Raw genomic sequence first — 15,386 nt, 5'->3', positions numbered from 1 at the left:
GAAGTAGGTGGAGCCACAAGGATTTCTGGCTTCGCCTGCTTCAAGGTGCCATTGACTACACACATGTTGCTTTGTGGATGCCACATGTTAACTCTGAGGTGTACTGCAGCTTAAAGCAATTCCCCTCCCTCAAGTGTGTAACTATATACAGTAAATCATGTAGGTCAATGCCTGGTATCCTGGCAGCAGTCTGCTGTACTACCTGTATTTCAGCCATCATGATAAATCAGAGGCTAGTTACTGCCTTGTTATCACAGACCAAATGGCCCATTATTCTGGTGCACACCTGGACAGCATGCATGTAACAAAAGTCATGTTGCCCCATGGGATGTGATCAAGCTGACCATTTGGGTGCTTAAACAATGCTTCTTCAGCCTGCAAAGTTCCAGGAGAGCCCTGTTGTACTTGGCAGAATTTGAAGTGGTCTGCCGTATCCTGAACGGCCCATGTCATCAGCTAAATGGTCACTAGTTCAAGAATAGGAGGAAGGGAGGAGGCAATCAACACACTCCTTTCTGGCCAGTTGTCCATGTCAACTTACCTGACAGTATCAGTGAATGCAAACCCAATTTCCCATTTACTAACAGCCCCAAAACTGACTTCCTCTGTCACTAACCATCATAGAGTCGTCTTACTCACAATGTAAAAATAAAAACCACCATAAAATTAACGTTACAAACAGAATTTATAAAGGAAACATGGTCATATTGCAATACAAAAGAAAACTATTTTCCCTTGTATATTATCTGAGTGCCTGTCTTCTGTGAGCCGTTGTCTGCCCTAGTGCTACTATACAGTGCTACCTTAGTGGTTGCAGCATTGCTGGTGGAAGGCTGCTGACTTGCAGTCAGGGAGATTGCAGATAACCTTGCAGGATGACCTTGAGCAGCTCTGGGCCTAGAAGCCCTGACTTCAACAACACCACCTCCATGTGGGCTGCAGCAGTCTGGTCTGGCTAGTTGACTTGGTGATTTGGTGATTGTGGGAGAATGAATGCTAATGCCTTGAAAGAGGGCAGCAGGTTTGAGCTGTATGGTGCCCTTCCACTCTACTGGAGCAATGCCTCCACCATCCTAGCAATGTGTCAGAGAATAGATTATTCTGCTGCTGAGATGCCCTGTAAACCCCTTTGAACACTTGTATTTGTATCAACAATGACTTCAGTCTGAGCTGCCACTGCAGAACTCCAAACGTTCAGTGGCTTCTGCTTGTGCTTCAGTGCAAACTGAAACATTGGTTATCAATGGATGAGTCCATAAGTATGTGAATGGAGTTGGCTACCACTTCCATGCTGGAGGGGATGGGTTCCAAGCTCTATCCAAATCTTTATGTTCATACTTCATGGAGTACATGATCTCCAGGACAGACTGTTCTGTCTTGCTTTTTTAGAGCCTCTTGGTCATGACCCTTGATGTCACACTTGCATCATTATTAACATCATGGTCTCATTAACCCATTATTCTACACCCATCAACTTTCTTCTGTTTGTTACCCCTTCATAGCCCTCATCCAATCTTTTGGAGCAGAACCTGTGTATGATCTTGTACTCTGAACTGCCACTTGTGCTATTGTTTCCTGCCTAGGCTGTCGGCCACTCGTGTATGGTATCTCGCCATATGGAGAAAGGCCTCCCGAGAGTTTCTTTGGAAAGTGCTCTGGTCTTTGTTTTTGTGAAATTTATCCCTCACCCCCCAAATTCAAGCTTTCCTCTAAATACATGCAATGTCAGTATCTGAGCTGCTGGCTGCAAGTGTGAGGGAAAGTTACGGAGTTTTGTCATTTTCACTGTCTTCCTGCTCCTCTGTCTTCTGCTCCATCACTGCCTGGCCCAGTTCCCGTTCTTGAGCACCTGAATAGAGATAAGTACAAGGGTAAATTTGTTGTGAGGAGTGCTTGTGGTGTTGGGAAATGAGGTGCATGCTTACAAGTTGCAGACAGTGTAAATCAGAAGGTACTGTGTGAAGAGCAGGAAGTGAATGTAAGGAGGATTAGGTATGAGCACGTTGTCATCTTCAGTGATTGATTTCATTCCTGCCACTGGCCACAGCCTCAAGCAGGTTGCAAGGCTGATGAGCAAAACCTCTTCATGGGACGAAAGAACATGTGGTGATGCAGTTTAGTTGTTATTGCCCTGTGTCCTGCAAGAGAGGCGGCAGTGCCAGTTAATGTGGTGGTGTGTTTGGGTGATGATTTGGCTATTAGGTTGAATAGCTGGCAGTTTATGCTAGTTGAGGCTTGTAGCAGTGCTATGTTTACGAGTATGAGATGGAGCTATGGATATTAGGTATGAGTCATATTTTATGGAGAGTGTTGGCAGATGAGTGATGGGGGTTTGGTACATTGAACAGTCTGTGGGACTAGTGGCTTTTTCGGTGTGATATGGTATTTGAAGATGCATTCACTAACCTTGAGGTGTGAGGCCACTGTTTCTAGCGCCACAACCAGCCTCTTGGGGCTAGACTCCTGGAGTTGACTGCCAGAGCTATCACATCACTGCCTTCTGCGAGTTTGTGTAGAATGTGCTCCGGTCTTGTAGATTGCTGCTATCCCTCCTTCCCTGCACCACCTCGACCAAGGCCTTCAGTGCAGCACTGGAAAATCATGGAACTTGCTCCCTTCCATGTTGTGCCATTCATTGTCTTTCCCAGGTCAAACTCACATTCACTATAATTACCAGCACCTCCTCCAGCCAACCCCCACCCCTCAAAAGATGCAGGCTGGCTTTAAATAGTCAGACTAGCTGGAACTTGTGGTAACCTCTTAAGATCTTGTGCCCCATGCTCAGGCTTGCAGCCACTCAGCAGCGGACTTGCGCATGGCTGCAGTCATTAAAATGATTCAAATGAAATCATTTAAATAAATTAACATTTTCGTGCTGCCTGTATCAGAAGCAACGGATACAGGGTTGACCGTACATCACTGTTGCATCTGTTTTCGGGTCTTATTGAATCTTACAGCATATATTTTTAGATAGCACAGTAGTTCTAAATTATTTCTGCTTTTTAATGGATGAATTTTTGTAGATATTTATGTGGTAATGAATATAACTAGTTCTTTTCATAGGGCATTCAGGATTTTTTTCTATCCTTCAGCGTAAAAACAGTCAATGGGGGAAAAAACATTTAAAAACTAGGAAATAAGAGCGCTGCTCCGAACTGGTCTTCGTATACCTTAAAATGGAACGCCGGTTCGGAGCAGTACTCGTATTTCCCAGTTTTTACTGTTTTGTCCCCCCCTTTACTCTTGTACTGTATCTTAGACAGAATCACAGAATCATGCTGTGCAGAAGAGGCCTTTCGGCCCATCGAGTCTGCACCGACACGTGAGAAACACCTGGCCTATCTACCTAATCCCATTTACCAGCACTTGGTCCATAGCCTTGAATGTTATGACGTGCCAAATGCTCATCCAGGTACTTTTTAAAGGATGTGAGGCAACCTGCCTCCACCACTCTCCTAGGCAGTGCATCCCACCCTCTGGGTAAAACGTTTTTCCTCACATTCCCCCTAAACCTCCTGCCCCTGACTTTGAACTTATGTCCACTCGTGACTGACCCTTCAACTGAGGGGAACAGCTGCTCCCTATCTACCCTGTCCATGCCCCTCATAATCTTGCACACCTCGATCAGGTCGCCCCTCAGTCTTCTCTGCTAACAAAAACAACCCAAGTCTATCAAACCTCTTTTCATAACTTAAATGTTTCATCCTAGGCAACATCCTGGTGAATCTCCTCTGCACCCCCTCCTATGCAATCACATCCTTCCTATAATGTGGCGACCAGAACTGCACACAGTACTCCAGCTGTGGCCTTACCAAGGTTCTATACAACTCCAACATGATCTCCCTACTTTTGTAATCTATGCCTCGGTTGATAAAAGTAAGTGTGCATTATGTCTTTTTCACCACCCCACTAACATGCCCCTCTGCCTTCAGAGATCTATGGACACACACGCCAAGGTCCCTTTGTTCCTCAGAACTTCCTAGTGTCATGCCGTTCATTGAATACTTCCTTGTCAAATTACTCCTTCCAAAGTGTATCACCTCAACTTTTCAGGGTTAAATTCCATCTGCCATTTATCTGCCCATTTGACCGTCCCGTCTATATCTTCCTGTAGCTCAAGGCACCTCAACCTCACTGTTAACCATCGGCCAATCTTTGTGTCATCAGCAAACTTACTAATCCTAACCCCCACATAGTCATCCATGTCGTTTATATAAATGAGCCAGCACGGATCACTATGGTATGCCACTGGACACTGGCTTCCAGTCGCTAAAGCATCCTGTTGTCATCACCCTGTATCTCTTACACCTAAGTCAATTTTGTATCCACCTTATCAAATTACCCTGTATCCCATGTCCATTTGCCTTCTTTATAACTCTCCCATGTGGGATCTTGTCAAAGGCTTTGCTGAAATCCATATAAACTACATCAACTACACTACCCTCATCTACACACCTGGTCATCTCCTCAAAAATTCAATCAAATTTGTTAGGCATGACCTCCCTCTGACAAAGCCATGCTGACTATCCCTGATCAAACCTTGCCTCTCCAAGTGGAGATAGATTCTCTCCTTCAGAATTTTCTCCAATAGTTTCCCTATCACTGACATGAGACTCACTGGCCTGTAGTTCCCTGGCTTATTTCTACAGCCCTTCTTACATAGCGGAACCACATTAGCTGTTCTCCAGTCCTCTGGCACCTCCCCGTGGCCAGAGAGGAATTAAAAATTTGGGTCAAAGTCCCTGCAATCTTCTCCCTTGCTTCCCTCAGCAGTCTGGGACACAAATCATCCGGACCTGGAGATTTGTCCACTTTTAAGCCTGCCAACTCCTCCAATACCTTGTCATTCCCTATATCAATTTGCTCAAGAACCTTGCAGTCCCTCTCCCCGAGTTCCACACCTTCATCCTCATTTTCTTGGGTGAAGATGGATGTGAAGTATTTGTTCAACACTCTACTGATGTCCTCTGGCTCCACCCATAGATTGCCCCCTTGGTCCCTAATGGGCCCTACTCTTTCCCTGGTTATCCTCTTCCCATTGACATACTTATAGAATATCTTGGGATTTTCCCTACTTTTCCCAGTCCGAGCTATCATATCTCCTCTTTGCTTTCCTGATTGCTTTCTTAAGCTCCATCCTGCACTTTCTGCACTCCACTAATGGCTCTGCTGATTTGCTCCCCTTGAACCTGCTAAAAGCCTCTCATTTTCTTCTCATCGAAAGCTGAATGCCTCTGGTCATCCATGGTTCTCTGGGCTTGTTACTCCTTCCTATCATCCTAGAGGGAACATGTTGAGCCTGTACCCTCCCCATTTCCTTTTTGAATGCCCCCCATTGCTCCTCCTGTAGATTTCCCCACAAGTAGCTGCTCCCAGTCTACCTTGGCCAGATCCTGCCTTACTTTACTGAAATCCACTCTTTCCCCCAATCCAAAACATTTTCCTGCAACTTGTCCATTGCTTTGTCTATAACAAGCTGAAATTGTACCATTTTGTGGTTGCTATCACTAAAATGCTCCACCACCACCTCAGCCACCTGTCTGGCTTCATTCCCCAGAATTAGGTCCAGCAATGCATCGTCCCTTATTGGACCCTGTACATATTGACCTAAAAAGTTCTGCTGTACACATTTCAAGAAATCCACTCCATCCAAGCCCTTAACACTATGTCTATCCCAATTAATGCGGGGAAAGTTGAAATCGCTTAATATAATTACCATATTGTTATTGTTTTTACACATCTCTGCAAATTGTGCACGTTTTTGCTCCTCAATTTCCCTCTGACTATCTGGGGATCGATAATAAACCCCTAACAATGTGGCTGCCCCTTTTTTATTCCTAAACTCTACCCACAAAGCTTCATTCGATGACAGTATCTAACTTGAAAATTAATTTGTATCTTACGAATTTGTTTTTAGGGCGTCTTAATTATCCATCACTCTTCAATTACACTGGACTGGATTTCGTGGTCAGTAGCAGATCAACGTGCACGCCTGTAAATTTGAAGAAAGGTGCCCGTAATGGTCTCAGTGATGTGGATTTCATTTTTCCATGTGTTAGTTTGAATTTGGTGCCAAATTGAGGGGATCTACAGGTGTGCAGCAACAGTGATGTTATCAAGCAGGATAAGCTGCCAATTGCATCGAAATATTCTCACATGCAGCAAACTAGGAAGATTATTCTCCATTTTTAATTAAATCTTAGAGCAAAATAAGTGAGACATTGAGACATACACATAGGATTCAGGTAGGAACTGGGATACCACAAACCTTTTTTTATTAATAAATTAACGTAAAGATGTGGACTTTTTATCATTATGGAAAAAATTGGCATTTAATAAATATAAAATTAGGTTTTCATGACCAGAAAGTTATTTCAGCAATAATAATTAACTTAGTCTGCCATTAACAACGCAGACACAGTTCATTCAACAAGATATAACCTTCTCAAGGATTTTCACAGCAAGACTAATAACATAAAATGGCGAGTTCTCATCCTATCAGTAATTTCTAATTAATTGCATTGTGGGGGTACTTCAATAGAGAACCCTATGGTGAAGGATAAATCACTGAAAGAAACTTCTGCATTTTTATGTTTAAGTACATGCTTTCAGATTCTAGAAGTTGTCATCATTATTGCTGTAAACTCCTAGGCCTTTATATTCGCAGGAAAATTCACAGGAAAAGTTGTTTGTATGTTGCCAGTTCTGTGTGCAATTTGTATTTCTGAATTTTTTCATCACATCCTCATTAACCTCTTGATACTGTTTTATAATTAATATACTAATGTAGAAGATGTGCTGGCATTTAAAGTATATAAATTACTTTTTCCACAACAGGAGATTGAATAGCCAGGTTCAATAGGTGGCAGAGTAGCACTGAGCATTAGGCTGTTAAAAGACTATAACAATCAAAGACAGTTTATTTTGTTTGTTCGTGGGATGTGGGTGTCGCTGGCTAGGTCAGCATTTATTGCCCATTCCTAATTGCCCTTGAGAAGGTGCTGGTGATTTTCGAGCCTCAAAATGGGGGTGCAATGGGAAAAGGTTTGGGAAGCACTGCTTTATTCCTTATTTCCCCATTACAAATAAAAGAGCATTTCTTCAATTCAATCGTAGAACCTGACCATACATAAGCATGCTGATAATCATCACTTGATTGAATAGGTCAGCACCAAATGCATACTATTTCTGTATGACTCTACACTCCATAAGTAGTAAAGTGCAACATAAGTGCACAAAGTTCAAAGTAAACACAAACGAAACTACAGTGAAATCGTGATGAGTCAAACTCCGATGAGACAAATTCTGGTTATGTTGAAGTTGTCAACCATTCCTGCCAGCAGAATAGCAAATTCCTTAGAATGATGCTTATGATGAGCCAAAATTCCACGCTGGTAACTCTGGATTAACCAAGCTTGTCAAAGCCTGTCATATGACCGCACTAACCAATCAGAGTAGAGTTAGGCCACATAAGAGCACAAAATCATAAAGTGCTGGGAAAGCCATCGTTTGACATCGAGGTCTCCAAACCTGCGAGTATGGCTGAACCTGTGAACTTAAAAGTGTTGTCAACTGAAGAGAAAGTGAATGTTGATACAGCAAGTGGAATACAGTAGCAAGAAGCTGAAAGCAGACATTATGAAGTATGAGATTCCGCCATTGAGTTTGCCCATCATTATGAAAGGCGAACATCTTGAAACAGGTGAACAAGCAGGCATTCTCTACAGCAAGGAAGAGCATGAGAACAGCTGCCTATCCTGATGTTGAAGAAGCTTAGCTAACACAGCCCAAGGCAGCTGGAGCAGGGAACATTCCCATTTCTGGTCCAGTCCAGGAAATGGGGGTCGCCCTGGCAAAGAAGCTGGGCTATATGGAGCTCACCTGCAGCAACAGATTACTGGTTTGATTTGACAAAGCATGCTAAGCAGAAAAAGATTATGGAATTTTTCTGGCGCTAACACCTGACATTTTTCAATACAAAGCTCTGCCTTTTACAAGGCGAGGCAATTGTGAGGTGTGAATAGATTGAATAAAGACTTTTTCACACATTTACTTTTTACTGTGTTTTCATTTGGCATTTGAATCTGGCATTTGAATCTTGGTTTTGATGTAGGACCACGTTTGTAGGCATATTTGGTTTCATAGAGACACATTCATGTGGGAATGGGGCCTCCCCGGCTCTCATGAAGCTCCACTTAACACAAAATTAATGGGTGCATCTCCTAGGATTCGACTTCTTTGGATTTTGCTGCACTATAACACCATAATAAAAACAGTACTGGAAATACTCAACAGGTCCGTCAGCATCTGTGGAGAGAGAAAAAATTAATGCTGCTGCCTGTCTCTGGGTCTTCCCCTCTCCCACTTTTTTTTTGGTTTTGAGGTGCTTAGGGATTTTCTGAGAAGGGGCATGGCAATATCTAAATGTATCTTTTATTTCTAAGAATGAAGACTAAGTCCAACAGATGCAGTAGTGAGAAGTGACTGAAGCATTCTGGGAGAAGTCACCGCAGACACCGCGACTCAGAAGGGGATCGAGCAGGACCCACTGTCAAAGAACGGAATAGCCCCAAACATTACATTGCTGTAGTGTTTCCATTCTTCCCCCCCTCCTCAAACCAAAAAAAGAGAGGCAATACCTTCAGAAGAGCACCAGACCTGCAAGGGACACTCTCTTCTGAAAGTGGATTTTAAAAAAAAAGCAGCTGATTGGTGAGTAAATCCTGGTGAGTTTTTTTTTTTCAATCTATTAAAGTTTTTCATTGCTTACTACTGAGGAGCTGGAAAAAAAAGTATAGAATAGTACTGTACAAGTATAATTTGTCAAGAAACAAGGTTTCTAGCTAACATAAATAAGGCCCCAAGCTAGTGTGTTTTTTAAGGGAGTAACTAGCTTAATCGAGAGGGACATCATGGCAGGAGATCTCAGACCCATGATATGCTCCTCCTGCAGGATGTGGGAAATGAGGGACGCTTCCAGTGTCCCTGTTGACTGTACGGAAGGTGTGTCCAAATGCAACTTCTAGCTAACTGGATTTCGGAGCTGGAGCTGTGGGTAGACTCATTGTGGAGCATCTGTGATGCTGAACAAGTCGTGGATAGCACGTTTAACGAAGTGGTCACACCGCAGGTGAATATTACACAGGCAGAAAGGAAATGGGTGACCATCAGGAACAGTAAAAGACTCAGGAAGGTAGTGCAGGAGTCCCCTGTGGTCATCCCCCTCTCTAACAGATATACCACTTTGGATACTGTTGGGGGGGAATGGCCCCTCGGGAGAGCAGCAACAGCTAAGTTCACAGCATTGTGGGTGGCTCTGCTGCTCAGAGGGGTGGGAGGAAAACAAGTGGCAGGGCCAAAGTGATAGGGGATTCAATAGTTAGGGGCACAGGCAGATGCTTCTGTGGCCGCAAACGTGAATCAAGGATGGCATGTTGCCTCCCTGGTGCCAGGGTCCGGGATGTCACGGAGCAGCTACAGGACATTCTGGGGAGGGAAGGTAAGCAACCAGTGGTCGTGGTACACATTGGTACGAATGACATAGGTAAACTAAGGGATGAGGACCTGCAAACTCATTACAGGGAGTTAGGAGATAAATTAAAATTCAGGACCTCAAATGTAGTAATCTCAGGATTACTCCCAGTTCCACGTGCTAGCGAGAGCAGGAATAAGAGAATAGGCCAAATGAACACGTGGCTGGAGAGATAGTGTAGCCGAGAGGGATTCAGATTCTTGAGGCACTGGGACCGTTGCTGGGGAAGGTGGGACCTGTACAAACAGGATGGGCTGCACCCAGGCAGAGCTGGGACCAGTGTCCTTGCAGGGGCTTTTGCTAGTTCTGTTGGGGAGTATTTAAACTAGCGTGGCAGGGGGATAGGATCCCAGGAGTAGGATCAGATAGGTCAGATTCAGATCAGAAAAATGGAGGTAGAACATTAGCTAGGGACGTTGTGATAGACATGGAGTTACAGGAGAAGCAAAGTTTAAAAAGTGTCCAGCAAAGGAATTGACAGGGTTAAACTATTTCTACTTCAATGCAAGGAGTATTACAAACAAGGTAGATGCGTTAAGGGCACAGGTAGACACATGGCAGCAAGATGTCATTGCTATAACGGAGACCTGGCTAAGGAAGGACAAAACAGGCAGCTAAATATCCCTGGGTATAGAGTCTTCAGACACGATAGAGTAGGAGATAAAAAAAAAGGAGGGGTAGCACTAATGGTTAAAGGATTAATTCCAGTTGTGAGAAGGGATGATATACTAAATGGGTCAAGAAACAAGACTTTATGGGTTGAGCTTAGAAATAAAAAAGGGGCAGTCATACTACAGACCCCCAAATAGTGAAAGGGAGATAGAAGAACAAATATGTAGGCAAATTTCTGCTTGTAAGAACAAGAGGACAATAATAGTAGGAGACTTCAACTATCCTAATATCAACTGGGATTCAAACTACCCTAATATCAACTGAGATTCAAACAATATATGGGGCACTGAGGCAGAAAAATTCATGCAGTGTGTCCAGGAAAATTTTTTCAACCAATTAGTGACAAACCCATAGAGAGAAGATGCAATTCCAGACCTAGTCTTGGGGAATGAAGAAGGGCATGTGGGTGAAGTGACAGTTGACAACCATATTGGGGACAGTGATCACAATTCAGTTAGATTTAGCATTACCATGGAAAAGGATAGAGATAAGGCAGGAGTAAAAGTCTTGAACTGGGGGAAGGCAAATTTTACAGAAATGAGAAGGGACTTGGCTGAGGTAGATTGGACAGCATTGTTGGAGGATAAAACAGTGGAAAACCATTGGGAAGCACTAAAAAGCGAGATCCTAATTGCACAAAGTAGACATGTCCCTGTAAAAATAAGGGTGGTGCTGCCAAATCTAGACTTCCCTGGTTGTCTAGAGGAATACAGGGGAAGATCAAACAGAAAAAGAAAGCCTACGATAAGCACAAAGAACTAAGCAGTGCAGATAGCCTAGACGAATTTAGGAAGTGCAGGGACAAAGTTAAAAAGGAAAACAAAGAGCGAACATGAAAAAAGATTAGCAAGTTAAGTTAAAGACAACCCAAAGATGTTTTACCAATACATTAATGCTAAAAGATTAGTTAAAGAAAAAGTGGGACCTGTCAGAGATGAAGATGGAAACTTTTGTGTAGATGCAGAGGCTATTGGAAGGGTTTTGAATGAATATTTTGTCTCCGTTTTTACAAAGGAAAGGGAGGATGTAGATATAGTAGGCCAGGAGGAACACTGCAAAATATTGGACGGGATAGTCACAAAGAGAGAGGAAGTACTCGAAGGGTTGAAATCCTTGAAAGGCGATAAGTCATCAGGGCCAGATGAATTGTTTCCGAGGCTCCTGAAGGAAGTCAGGAAGGGGATAGTAGATGCTCTGAGGATGATTTTCCAATCTTCACTAGATACAGGGGAGGTACCGGAGGACTGGAGAAATGCAAACGTAGTTCCATTGTTTAAAAAGGGATCAAAGGAAATGCCAAATAATTATAGGCCAGTTAGTCTTACACCAGTGGTGAGCAAATTAGTAGAATCACTCCTGAGAGATACGATTAACTGTCATGTGGAAAGGCATGAACTAGTCAGGGATGGTCATCATGGATTTGTTAAAGGAAGGTCTTGTCTCACAAATTTGATTGAACTCTTTGAGGAAGTGACAAGAAGGGTTGATGAAGGTAGTGCAGTGGATGTTGTGTACATGGATTTTAGCAAGGCATTTGCCAAGGTCCCACATGGCAGATTGGTCAGAAAGTAACAGCCCATGGGATTCAAGGTAATGTGGCAAACTGGATAAAAGGTTGGTTTTGTAACAGGAAACGAAGGGTAATGGTAGCTGGATACCCTTGCGAATGGAAAGTTGTCTCAAGCGGTGTTCCACAGGGCTCGGTGTTGGGTCCCTTGTTGTTTGTGTTATATATTAATGATTTGGACGTGAATGTGGGGGGCACGATTGGGAAATTTGCAGATGACACAAAGATTGGCCGAGTAGTGGATAGCCATAATCTCCAAAACGATTATAGATGGGTTGGTGGAGTGGGCAGTAAAGTGGCAGAGGAATTTTAACATAGAGAAGTGAGGTCATACATTTAGGGAGGTCAAACAGTTACAGGGATCACAAAAGAAATGGGAATATACTAAGAGGGTTAGATGAAGTGAGAGACTTGGCATACAAGTACGCGGGTCCCTGAAGGCAGCAGTTCAAGTAGACAAGGTTGTAAAGAAGGCATATGGAATGTTCTCCTTCATTGACAGAGGTATAGAATATAAAAGTAAGCGTATAATGTTGGAATTGTATAAAACACTGGTGAGGCCACAACTGGAGTATTATGTGCACTTCTGGTCACCGCATTACAGGAAAGACGTAATAGCTCTGGAGAGAGTGCAGAGGAGGTTTACAAGAATGTTGCCAGGGTTAGAAAAGTGTAGCTACGAGGAGAGATTGGATAGGTTGGGGTTATTCTCCTTAGAACAAATCAGGCTGAGAGGTGACTTGATTGAGATATACAAAATTATGAGGGGAATAGATAGAGTGGACAGGATAAAATAGTTTCCCTTGATGGAGAATTTTAGAACTGGGGACGTATATTCAAGATAAGTGGCACAAGGTGTCGGGGGGGCGGGGTGCATGAAGAACTTTTTTACACAGAGAGTAGTGGGTGTCTGGAATTCGCTGCCCAGGTTGGTGGTAGAGGCAGAAACTTTAAAATCTTTTAAAAAGCAACCGGATCTGCTGCTGAAGTGCTGTAAGCTGCAGGGCTATGGGCCAGGTGCAGGAAGATGGGATTAGAAAGGGCACCTGGGTGCCCTCGGGCTGCTATGGACAAGATGGGCCAAATAGCCTCCTTCTGTGCTGTAACTTTTCTATGGTTCTAAGTCATTGTCAAGTTCATTGTTAAGCACAGTATTGCATATATTGGAAAACCTCATTGGTACTGGCGAACTTAACATGTACAAACAAAATAATGAGCTATGTGCAAATTGACATATAGCAAATAAGGTTAGAGAAATGAATGCATGGCTCAAAGACTGGTGTGGGAGAAGTGGGTTGTGGTTTGTGGGGCACTGGCATCAGTACTGGAGAAAAGTGGGGGCTGCGTCATTGGGATGGTTTTTACGTGAACCATGCTGGGGCTGGTGTTCTAGTGAGCCACATGACTAGAGAAGTAGAGAGGGTTTTAAACTAAATAGTGGGGGCAAAAGATCAAATTTGGGAAGATGCAGTAAATCAAAGAGTAGAGACAAGGCAAGAGAGAAGGGTACTAATATGGGAAATGATAAGCAGACCATGACAGGAGGGGAAAGAGTAAATCAGCAGATAAGGCTAGACTTTATAAAAATATAAGAACAAAACTAAAGGCTCTGTGTATCTGAATGCACACAGCTTTTGAAACAGAACAGATGAAAGAACAAATATAAGTAAGTATGATTTGATAGCCAATACAGAGGCATGGCTCAGACTGATATCAATTGGGACTGAATGAATATTGAAAGGTACATGACATTTTAAGAAGGACAGGAAGCTAGAATAAGGCAGTGGGGTGACATTATTAAATAATGATGGTATTAGCACATTAGGGAGGCATGACCTAAGTTCAGGGAGCCAGGGTATCGAAGTTGTTTGGGCTGAGATGAGAAATGTTAAAGGTATGAAGTCACTTGGAGTGGTATACAAGCTCCCTAATTGTAATTACATGGTAGGACAGAGTATAAAGGATGAGACAATGGGAGCTTGTCAGAAATATACAGCAATAATCATGGGGTATTTTAATCTACATATAGACTGAAAAAAATCAGATGGGCAAAGGTAGTGCAGATTAGGGGTTCATAGAATGTTTTTGGGATAGTTTGTTAGAAAAGCACATTCTGGAGCCAACCAGAGAACAAGCAGACCTGGTATTGTGCATTGAGATAGGATTAATTGATGATGACCTCAGTGAACCTCATATTTGATAACCTCATAGTAATCCCTAGGTAACAGCCATCATAATATGATTACATTTTGCATTCAGTTTGAGGGAGGGAATAGTGAGTCCAAAACTAGCATTTTGGACTTGAGGGCATGAAAGCAGAGCTAGCTAAAGTGAACTGGCAAATGAGGTTAAGGGATAGGTTAATAAAGATGCAGTGACAGATGTTTAAAAGGATATTTCAGAATACACAAAAATTCCAAGGGGAAGACCCACCATCTGTAGTAAAAAAGTTAAAGACAGTATCAGACTTAAAAGAAAAAGCATTTAATTGTGCAAAGATGGGTAGCAGTTCAGAAGATTGGACAGAATATAAAGAACAGCAAAGAAGGACAAAGATTAATGAGAGAAAAATTAAAGTATGAGAGAAAGCTAGCTAGAAATATAAAGACAGTAAGAGTTTCTATATTAACTCTTTTCTTACTTTATAGATATTTAAATGAGTGTTAATCCTACAAAGAGTGAGTTTAGGGAATTAATAAAGGAAAATAAGGAGATGGTAGATGAATTAATGAGGCATTTTGCATTGGTCCTCACTATAGAGGATGCAAGTAACATGCTAGAAATAGCTGTAAATCAGGAAATGGGAGGGAGGATTACAAGCACCCAGTAAGTGGCATTGAGCAAATTGTTGGAGCTGTGTGCTGACAAATCCTCGGATCCTGATGGACTTCATCCTAGGGTTTTAAAAAAGTGGTTGGGAGATGGTTGATGCGTTGGTTTTAATTTTCAAAAATCCCCTAGATTCGGGGATGGTTTCACTGGATTGGAAAATAGCAAATGTGATACCTTTATTCAAAAAGGGAGGGAGGCAGAAAGCAGGAAACTACAGGCCAGTTAGCTTAACATCACATCTGTCATAAGGAAAATTTTAGTAGATATTATTGCACATCTTATAGTAGGCCACTTTGAAAAATTCAAGGCAATCTGGCAGATTCAACATGGTTATGTGAAAGGGAAATTATGTTTAACCAATTTATTTGAGTTCTTTTGAAGGAGTCACATATACTGTGGATAAGGGGAACCGGTGGATGTACTGTACTTAAATTTCCAGAAGGCATTTGATAAGGTGCCACGTCAAACGTTGTTATGGAAAATAAAAGCTCATGGTGTAGAGAGTAACATAGTGGCATGATAGAAGATTGGCTAGCTAACAGGAGACAGAGAATAGACATGAATGGGTCTCTTTCTGGTTGGCAGGATGTGATGAGTGGTGTGCCACAGGGACCAGTGCTGGGGCCTCAACTTTTTTATAAAAATGATTTGGATGAAGGTACTGAAGAAATGGTTGTTAAATTTGCTGATGGCACAAAGAAAGGTAGGAAAGTGAGTTGTTAAGAGGACATAAGGAGGCTATAAAGGGACATAGGTTAAGTGAGTGGGCAAAGATCCAGCAAA

The 15,386-nt window shown here is 42.6% G+C and overlaps 1 protein-coding gene across 7 annotated transcripts in view; it reads left to right on the top strand.

Moving 5' to 3' along the window:
- l3mbtl3 (L3MBTL histone methyl-lysine binding protein 3) overlaps positions 1 to 15,386 on the top strand; it is a 185,840-nt gene that overhangs the window by 13,039 nt on the left and 157,415 nt on the right. For 3 of the 7 annotated variants that reach the window (XM_041188287.1, XM_041188290.1, XM_041188291.1), the window contains exon 2: positions 8,445 to 8,712. The exons of 1 other annotated variant lie outside the window; for it this stretch is intronic. The gene's annotated coding sequence lies outside the window, so the exon portion shown is untranslated. Of the gene's footprint in view, positions 1 to 5,903; positions 5,968 to 8,444; positions 8,727 to 15,386 lie in introns of those variants that run through there. 3 more of the 7 variants (XM_041188286.1, XM_041188289.1, XM_041188292.1) reach the window with 3 other exon arrangements.

This window comes from Carcharodon carcharias, chromosome 5 (assembly GCF_017639515.1).
Source record: "Carcharodon carcharias isolate sCarCar2 chromosome 5, sCarCar2.pri, whole genome shotgun sequence".
NCBI classification, from domain to species: Eukaryota; Metazoa; Chordata; class Chondrichthyes; order Lamniformes; family Lamnidae; genus Carcharodon; species Carcharodon carcharias.
Note: the sequence above shows the minus strand (reverse complement) of the source record. Positions and strands in the feature narration are given on the sequence as shown.